The sequence below is a fragment of the Microtus pennsylvanicus genome, chromosome 19 (assembly GCF_037038515.1).
Source record: "Microtus pennsylvanicus isolate mMicPen1 chromosome 19, mMicPen1.hap1, whole genome shotgun sequence".
Taxonomy (NCBI): Eukaryota; Metazoa; Chordata; class Mammalia; order Rodentia; family Cricetidae; genus Microtus; species Microtus pennsylvanicus.
Genome location: NC_134597.1, coordinates 6,814,655 through 6,825,185, shown reverse-complemented (window position 1 = coordinate 6,825,185; position 10,531 = coordinate 6,814,655).

The following is a 10,531-nucleotide window of genomic DNA, read 5'->3' as shown; positions in this document are numbered from 1 at the left end:
CAAGGAGGTTGTTGAATACTGGTTCCGAAGAAAAGGGATTAACAAGAAATTCTTGGTGGAAGGGTCCTTATTTTACCTGCAATGTAAAGCTGCAGTGGGTTTTATAGCCCAACACCATTAGTTTAAAATGAAATTTAAAAGAATATTTTGATAATGGAGTTAAGCAATTAGAGACCAAAAGAAAAATATAAAAGACAAACTTCTTAGATAAATGAGAAAAATTAAAGATAGCAATAACTGAACTGTTTGATTGAGAGAGAGAGAGAGAGAGAGTGAGAGAGAGAGAGAGAGAGAGACTGACTCCAGTCCCTAAGTAGAAGTTGCTAAATAGAATGCAAGGTTAAGTTGACAGCTTTCTTTTTTTTTTGTCTAGTTTTTATCTAACATCTTTCTATTGCTTTTAAGTCTTTTCCAGATTCCCTATGGAAGAACCTTTTTCAGGAAAAAAAAAACCACGAAAAACATATTTACCCTATTATATTCATTAGTCTTAGCCAACTCTTTATACTTTATAATTGTTGAAGCAACAAGGGAATGTGAAAACTGTGATTTCCAGTGGGGTTTGAATAAATATTTTAACTGAATTTTGTACTTTAAAAAACATTTTTGAGGTTATGCTGTAATTGTTATATTTACTACACCTTTGAATCCTAAATTCTATACCACTTTGTTCTTTTTCCTGCTTCTCTCTATTTTTCCCTTCCCTTGTTATTAAGGTTTTCGAGTAACAGGTTGTTTCCTCAAAAAAGAGTATAATGGTGAAGCAAACTGTCACCCACAGACATAAAGATGTAGATTATTCTGCATGGACTTATTTTTCGAGGCATTAATGAAATTATGAAGCAAAATGTTTTTCCTTTTTTCAAATATAACATATTATGTTAATTTCAAGTTAACAGAAGCATCTCATCTCCCCTTCTGACTAAGTACCTATATACCATTGTCCCTAGGATTTCTAAGGATCCAGAACATTGCTTGGAGTCCTAAATTGTATACAGTTCAATCATTTGGCTTGCAAAGAAAACTCTTAATTTCTTCCTTGTAATTTTTTTCTGAACAAAAAAGTGATAGAAATAGAAATAAAGAATTATAAAAGCAACTTATGCCAGATAATATAAAATAAATATAAATTAGACAGCACTCAGCAAGAGCTATACAACACATGCAGAAAGCACAGGGTAGCTTGCTATAGAAGCAGCGCCATCCTCATGATACTGACTCTGAGCTTCCTGTATCACATATCAAAATAGAGCCGGTATGGTATTTGAAATTTATTTATATTACTTGGAGAAATATCCCTCGAGGTAAGAAAGACTCAATTTTTCATTTCTGTCATGATAAAACAGAAAGCTATCGGAAAGACTAGGATGCCATGAGAACTAATGGAAACTCAAGGGAAAGTATTGGATCAGGAAGTAGGCAAATCTCACGCCGCTGACAGCAACTATAGATTTCTTTTTAATCTGGTAATCTCTAATTTTGTTTTAGACTTGCAAAGAATGAGCTTTGAAATAATTGTAAGATTTCCCTTAGATACATATTTTTTCATCGCTGTGCAATAGAAAATAAGGGACTCTTTCAGAATAAAAGAGAAAGGCGAAGATAAACAAATAAATATTAACGCTAGATTTGACATTGCTCAAAATCCATCACAGAAAGTAATACTGCTTCATTAGCAGGGCAAATTTAGATAAGAGAGGTGGTGGTGTCCAGGCCAGTTTTTATTACAAGTCTCCTTGTGGAATATTAAAATATATGTTGGTCACTTTTTGTATTGGTCATAAAAATACAATAGATAAAATATGATTATGAAACAGTGGATAAAGGCTTAAAATATTTACCTTTATCTGTAAAATCAGTATAAGAAGAATTCACCTTTATAATACTGATTTCATCATAATGAGTTTGTTTTATGCGATTTACATATATTATTATTTGGTAGTGAGGATGTCTGTGTTGTGTGTGTTCGGTACATACACACGAGTGTGGGGTATCTTTTCCCACATGGTAATGAAAGAAGGATACTGAGATTGCACCTCAGTCAATCCTCAGCTTATTTTCTTGAGACAGTGTCCAGTAGTCAATTGGAAGCTGGCTGTTCGGGCCTAGACTGGCCTAGCAGCATTTTACTAACCTGTGTCTGCCTCTGACATCTGATAGTGAGATTACACAGGTGCAATGTGTTCAAATTGAGATTCTACTACATACACTGGACATACTCTTATCCACTAAGAAATCTTTGTAGTCCAGGGGGAAGCATTTTATTGTAAACTTCCTAAATCAAAAATATTCATTTGATTTTTTTACACAATATATTTTGATTATATCTTTTATTTCTTCAACTTCTCTCAGAATCTCCCCCACCTCTCTCTACCCACTGAACTTTACATTCTTAAAAACATCAAAACAAACAAGCAAAAAACCCAGTGAAAGAAATGAATAAACAAAACAGCCAAAAAAGGATATGGAGTTCTTTTTTAGTTGGCCAGCCACACTGAGTAAGGGTGCTGCCCTGGAACCGATTGATATATACAGTGGAATGCCATTGGAGAAGTTGATTTCCCTTTATCATTTATCATTCAGCATTTATCAAGAGCATACAGCTTCTGCTTGGGTATGCGTGTGGCTCTGTGTCCATTTCATCTTTCAAGTGTTTTCATTTTTCTGATTCAAACCTTCTGCAGGTCTTTTCAGGGCTGTCACTGTCTCTGAGAGTTCTTTTTCACCTAATGGCAATATTACCTTTATGCCATCCTTCATCTCCGGCTCTTAGAATCTCTCTGTCTCCTCTTCTGCATAGATCCCTGAACCTTGAAGACTTATTTAGAGTTGAGTTCTCCAAAGTATTTTGGTTTTTGTAAATTTAAGATTATCTTTTCCTTCCTTTGATGCCATGATTATTTAGAGCCATGAATCTCAACCTTCCTAATGCTGTGATCCTTGACAGTACTGTAGGGAATCCCAAGTGGGTGTTCAAGAGCCAATAGTCCCTTAAGGAAAGAGATCATCTAGAGATGTCGCTCTCACCCTCCCTAATGCTGAAACCCTGTAATCGAGTTACTCATGTCGTGGTGACCCCAACCATAAAGTCAATTCTGTAGCTACTTCATAACTGTAATCTTACTACTGTTATGAATCATAACATAAATATCTGATATGTGACCACTGTGAAGCTGTTGTTTGCCTGCACTTCCAAAAGGGTCATGACCCACAGGTTGAGAAACACTGATTTAGAGCCCAATTTTATTGTTTTTCTGTCTTGATTAGAATGTGTCCATTGATAAATAGCATACTGTGTTTAAACGCTTTCTTTTCTGCCCTTTCTATGGACCAAGGAAATCATTTGTTGAAGGGACACACACACACACAAACACACACACACACACACACACACACACACACACACACACACACTGCTTTATCCTGTTTCAGTCTTATTTAACTAAAGCAATTTGATTTGGTGAGTCAGTCTGAGACTAGTTCAGTAGCTGTGAAAACACAACAGGCAGTCTGGACTAATATGAAACCTACAATGATCTTAGACAGTGAAATTATTAGTTTTCCTGCTGCTTTGATAAAAGAAAATGTTCTGGCAAAAGAAACTTAGGAAACAAAGAGGTTATTTTTGCTCAAAGTTTGAGTACTTGGGTAATCATGACAAGGAAAAAATAGCAGGAAGACTGTGTGTCAGCAGTCACATCATATCCAGAATTAGGAAGCAGGGGATATTGAACCCTCTGACACACCTTGTTCTCCCTTTTCATGTAATCCAGAGTTTTCCTGCTTTGATATCCTCCATGCCTCATTCTCAGCACCTGTGCTGTGTTATAGCATATCATCCCTGCTCCTGTGAATCTTCTCAGAGGAAGGCATAGCCTGCTCCAGTGAAACTTGGTAATCCACGCTCATTGTCTTTCTTTTCACAATATCACAACGCCCAGGAAATGGTGACAGATTATATGTCCGTAAACTAATGAATGTATAATGGAAATCTGGTTCATATATACAAGGGGATGTCATTCTGCAATAAATTAAAATGGCATTATTAGGTTCATAGATAAGTAGATGGAGCTAAATGAGTGATATTATACTTCTCATTTATAAATGCTAGTTGTGAATATATAGATTTGTGTGTTTAAAATGAAGTACCCATAGATTGCAGGAAACTAGTAAGAAACGTATTGCAAGAATATTTTATGATTTCTCCTTGTACTCATTTTTTAAATAAGTGGTTTTGTTATTACAGTCTCCTTAATAATAAAAAATTCAAACATGTCATAGACATGAGCTAAAAGTACCTTACAGATATATTATTTAATACAGCATAAGAACCCCAGTTTTCTCTAGTCCTCAAAAGATATGATTTTAAGTACCAGTGAGATGACTTACAAGTTTAGAGCACATACTGCTTTTGAAACATCTTTATATAACAAAAAAATTCCTGAAGGAAATGCCAGAAATAGCTCTATAGAAAATGCTATGTTCAAAATCTAATGCTACTTTAAGCAAAATTTAAAATACTGCTTCAAATAAAATAAAAATTTTATATTACATAATTTGAGAAATTTTAGGCAATTTGTTCTAAATAAAAACAACAAAATAGCTATGTAATTATGCTTTCCTATCAGAATAAAACACAAGGTATTTTAATTCTTGAGGATTATGATATCTGTAATTTAATTTTAAAAAGAAAAGAGCAGTATGGATGTTTATCTTATATTTTATCAATTGCATGTTAGAAAAAAAGGTTATCTTTGAAAATATAAACAAACTTATTAAAATTTGAAAATGGAAATAAATTAACAAATGCAAACTTTTGTTTATGACTATATGTGTATCAATATGTGCAAGCATTACACGATACTAAGGTTTAAACCCAAAATTTTGTGATTGGTATGCTATCTACAGCTGAGCTAGGCCAGCACTTCAGCTTTTGTTATTCTTCTCATTTCTTTATGGTTTTGTTTGTGTGTTTGTGACCATGTCTGACTTTGAATGACCTTGAACTTGAGATTCCTTGGCCATAGGAGTGCCATTGTTAAACAAATGCATGGCCACCTATGATTTCTAGCCCAATTTTAAATAAAGTATAGTCTCTTTGATTATGAAAGACATGATGAAGTGGAAAAGAAAGTGGTATGGAAGAACATATAGAAAATTTTCACTAGATATTTTTTTGTTGAGGGTGACTCACTGGATAAAACAAACGCTGCCTGTCTGGATGACATGAATTCTTCTCTGACCGATGTCAGGAGACATTCATTCACCTATAACTTCAGTTCCATGAGATCAACATCCACTTCTGGCCACTTAGTGTGCCTATTCACACAGGTGAATTCACAGACAAACACATATAGAAATTAAAAAGTAATAAATAATGAGATCAGTAAATAATATAAAGGCTATTTCAATATCTATTGTTTTTACTAAGATATGTATTCATTTTAGATTTATATACTTAAAAGGTTTACCACAGTCAAATTGTTAAATCCCACAACAATAACTAATTACTTTTATACAATCATTATTTACCAAGCATTTAGATAGAAATTCTGCATTAATTTTGGTGTAGCTAAATTTTTCTTGGACCACAAGCCCCCAGATCTTGACCCTGAGTCTTATTATTAATTATGAATGCTCAGCCATAGCTTAGTTTTTTTTCTAGCTCAAATTTTTTTAAAACTTAAATTAACCCATTTTTATTAATTTCTGTGCTGCCCTGAGGCTTTTTTTTTTTTTTTGTACCTTAACTGCATCCTGTCCATCCTTCTTTCTGGCTTCCTTGGCATCTGACTAGTTGGCCCCTTGCTGGCTCATTGGCTCCCCTTTTCTCTCTGGCCATCATTCCCACCTATCCCTCTTCTGCCTAGTTATTGGCCATTCAGCTTTTTATTAGACCAATCAGGTGTCTTAGGCAGGCAGTGTAAAAGAACAGCACATCTTTACACAATTAAACAAATACAACATAAACAACATCATTACACAGCTAAACCCATATCAATTTCACAACATTTTGGTGAACTCAGTGCTGCTCTGAGAAAAAAAAAATAGTTTACCATAGTTTTCAAAGGAAGAAAAAAGAAACAAATTTTAATCCTCGGTAAGAGAGTTTCTACAACCCCTTGAAGAAGGTTCATTTCTCCTTGAGTGAATACAATGGGAAATGAGATTGTAAACATAAGTATTCCCTAAAAAGGAAAAAAATATATGCGAATACTCAACAGGTGTTGTGCTTAGGTGAAGCTTCTGTAATAGAGAAATACCCTGGCAGTTTTTATTTTGCTGAAAATACAATGCAGATTATTAGTCAAAGCAAAGATACCTAAAGGACTCTAGAGTCTAGAGAACCATGGGGTTAAAAGTAAAGTAGGAATGTGGTGTGATTCAGAACAGATAAGGTGCTACAGGACAGTTTCTACGCTATGGCCAGAAGTTCGGTGACCCTGAAACATTCATATGGAAATTCTCACCTCAAGATGATGATATCAATAAAGGAGGTATTAGGAAATCTGTCCTAAGGACAGAGCCCTCTTGAATATTATTTATGTCCTCTTACAATGGTATATCCAAAACTAGACAGTGAACCTTATTCAGTCTTCAAACCCATCTACACAATAGTCATGAATTCCTCACTTGCAGATAGTGAGAAGTAAGTGTTTGCTGTTTACAAGCAATACAGTTCATTGTGTTTCCAGTAGAGCATACCAAGTGAACTAAAAGAGAAAGTGACCTTCAGTCTTGTATGTACATTTAAGGGTAGTAAGAAAGGCCCAATAAGGAGAAATTCCTGGTTAAGAAAACAGAATCTCTCACTTGCTAAGATCTGACAGTCCAAATGTGCCTGTTGATAGACCAGAGACCACCGAGAAAGGTAGTCTCACCTTAAGTATGCTAAAGAGATAGTAGAATTTTCCCTTCAATGGGACACAGGACTTCCCATTCCCAGAATTTCTCCCTTGAGTACAGTCCCCAGGAGCTGCCATGTTTCCTAGAGTCATTCCTTTTTCCTAGGACAAAGCATGAAGGCACAGCTTTATTTTTTCCTTGTTTTGGTCTCACATTTAGGATGCTGGAAAAAGCCTACTTATGCCATTCCTGAACCCTTGGACTTCCTACTCTATTTCTCCAGATCCTCCACCTCCCCACCCACCATTCCACCATCCCAGCTAAGCGCCTGCTTCTCTGCCTCTTGTCTGTCTTCCACTTTGTCTTATTTGAGTCAGGGCCTCCACCCCCTTTCCACTCTCCTCAGTGCAGCTATTGAGATTTACAGTTTGCTTCCCCTCAGGTTATTTTTCTCCAAACGCTAATGAAAGTGTCTTTGAGCTTACCTTTGCATCCATTTTTAATTTTTTTATTAATGAGATTAAAAACCCAAGAAATGACCCTGGATTTTCCTCGATCACATGCAGTGTTAATTTGCAAACCTTATTTCTTCTTATTTTTAAAAGTTATAGTTTGGAAAAAAAATAATTTATTTGTGTTATCTGTATCAGCCATCTGATAGAAGCAGAAGTTTAAGTGCAAACTGGAGAATAATAAACTTTAATATCAATTTCCACTGTATAGGCTTAGACAGCTTTGGTTAACCACAAATGTTGGTTGAAACTAAAAATCTTCAAATGTAGACTTTGTTGAATTCCCAGTAAAATAAATTCTTAATTTTGTATAATTCAATTTAATAAATGTGATATTTGCTTTTTTGTTTTGGGTATAGTTAGATAATATTACCCAACTGTTCAACCCTAGGATGACATATTTACACTCAGTTGTGCTCAGGTAAAAGTGCTGGGAAATTACAAATGTATGTAAGATTTGTCAATCAATGGAAGAGTCTTAAGAAAAAACTGATTTTGCTGAGTAGAAATTCTTCCTTAAATATATACTGCTGTTCTTCCACAGTCTCTACCCCACCGGTTCCACATAATTTGAGGTCTTCACCTTTACAATAACCATATAGGTCAAATCTGTGAAACAAATCCCAGTGTGATTCCTTCCTCGCATCTGTCCTGTGCCTATGGAAAACCCTGACTAAACGGCCATTAATAATTAGGCTGTTCAATAAGGCAACGCAAACCCAAACTATAAAAAAGAGTTCTCATACATAAAATTAATCTATCCCACAGAGCACCATCAATTCACTCCGGCAAGGAATCAGGCTTATCTCCTTTGCTTGTTTTAAAGGGATCTAGCTGGCCATGAAAACTATTCTGAGCTAAGGTAAAGAAACAAATCACTACATGTTTTGTAGAGAACTGGCCTTATAGAAGACATTTCCCTGCCTTTTGACATTTATAAAGGTCAAAAGTTTGCAATCCTGCAATTATTTTGCATTTGAAAATGATGGATTTGAAGGTAAATTCGAATTCACCGTAATAACAACCGGCATTTAGACCTGAAGGATGGGTTAAATGTAGTTCTGCAATTATCAAAGTTTTACCAGCTTCCCTGCAACCCTATTCAAACTTATTAACTTTGACAAAGATAGGTTTTGCATGACTACTTAATGACTGAAAATCAAGGAATAAGTGATTTAGTGAATTTGAATTCTATGATAGTTTCTCTTGAATATACTTTACATCAAATAGTCAGCCTAAGTAATTTTGGCAAATGGAAAAGATTGTCCATCACTGCCCCCCAAAATATAATCATAAAATTAAGAGAGGAAGAGCTAGAGAAAGTCACTTACAAAACCTATTTGACTCTGAGAAACATGAAGAATGAGTTACATATATAACCAAGTCCCCTAAATACTGGCAACCTTTTCTATGAAAGCATAAAGGACAGTTTGATGTTTGCTGTGGAGTTCTATCCTCTAGATCAGAGTGGTCTGTTGTAGGCCTGAAGTCAGGGCAGATGTCATTCCCCCCCACACACACAAAAAAGATTCTCACAACATTGGAATTGGACCTTATTTCCCTTTGACCTTTTCCCTGAACATTCTTAAAGGAAGGCTTCAGAATAAAAAAGAGGAGCTGGGCCGTGGTGGTGCACGTCTTTAATCCCAGCACTAGGGAGGCAGAGGCAGGCAGAACTCTGTGATTTCAAGGCCAGCCTGGTCTGCAAGAGCTAGTTCCAGGACAGGAATCAAAAGCTACAGAGAAACCCTGTCTCGAAAAATCCAAAAAAAAAAAACAAAACAAAAAAACAAAAAAAAAAAAACGAATAAAAAAGAGGGAGAGGGCGTTTCGTACATTTAAAAACAATGGCATGTGGATGCCAGAGATTCTTGTCTTAGTTAGAACTTTCCATTGTTGTGATGAAGCACGAGGACCAATAAGTAAGTTGGAGAGGAAAGGGTTGACTATGCTTAAGCCTCTACATCACCATTCATCTCAAAGAAAATCAGAGCAAGAGCATAGCAGGAATCTGGAGGCAAAAGTTAATATAGAGGTAAGGAGGGGTACAACTTACGGCTTATTCCTCATGCATCGCTCAGCCTGCTCTTATTTATTTATTTATTTATTTATTTATTTATTTATTTATTTATTTATTTGATAGCCTGACCTCAGTTTTTTTTTCCCCTTCTCTCCTTCCAGTCCTATTTTGCATCCTGACCTCAGTTTCTCTTACCTTTTCTCCTTCCAGTCTTCTCCCCACCTTCCCTATATCCCATCCTCCCATCCATTCCTCCACTATTTCTGTTCAGGAAAGAGCAGGCCTTCCATGGATATTAAAAGCATGGAATATCAAGCGGCAGGATGACTAAGCATCTCCTCAACCAAATATTAAGGCTGAGTAAGGTGACTCTTAAGAGGAGTAGAGTGCCAATAGCCAGCAAAAGAGTCAGAGACAGCCCCTGCTCCACTGAAAGGAGTCCCACAAGAAGACGAAGCTACAACTGTATTGTATGTGCAGAGGGCCTAGGTCAGTCCTGTGTAGGCCCCCTAGTTGTGGATTCAATCTCTCTGAGCCCTGTTTGCACAGGTTAATTGATTCTTTTGGTTTTCTTGTGTTTCCTTGACCCTCTGGCTCATCAAATCCTTTCCTCCCACCTCTTTTCCAGGATTTCTTAACCTCTGCTTAATGTTTGGTTGTGAGTCTGCATCTCTTTTCATCAGCTGCTGCATGAAGCCTCTCTAATGTCAATTGGGTTAGGCATCAATCTATGAGTATAGCAGAATATCCATTACATTGGCGTATTTGGTGGGATGTAGGGGAGCTGTTAGCTTAATATCAGCCTGACACAAACCACAGTCATTTAGGAAATGGAAACTTCAACTGATAAAATGCCCCCACCAGATTTGACTGTGCTATTTCCTTGATTGATGATTGATGTGTGAGGACCCAAGCTCACTGTAAGCCTCTAGTATCATCCAAGAACTTCTGGTCCTAAGTGCTTTAAGAAAGCAGTTGAGTAAAGCCAGTAAGAACACTCCATGGTCTCTGGATTGGTTCCTGCCTACCAGATCTTGGCTTGAGTTCCTTCTTTGACTTCTTTTAATGATAAACTGTGATTTGGAAGTGTAAGTTAAATAAATCCCCCCATCTGTTTTTGATTATGATGATCACGTTAATAAAAACCCTATCT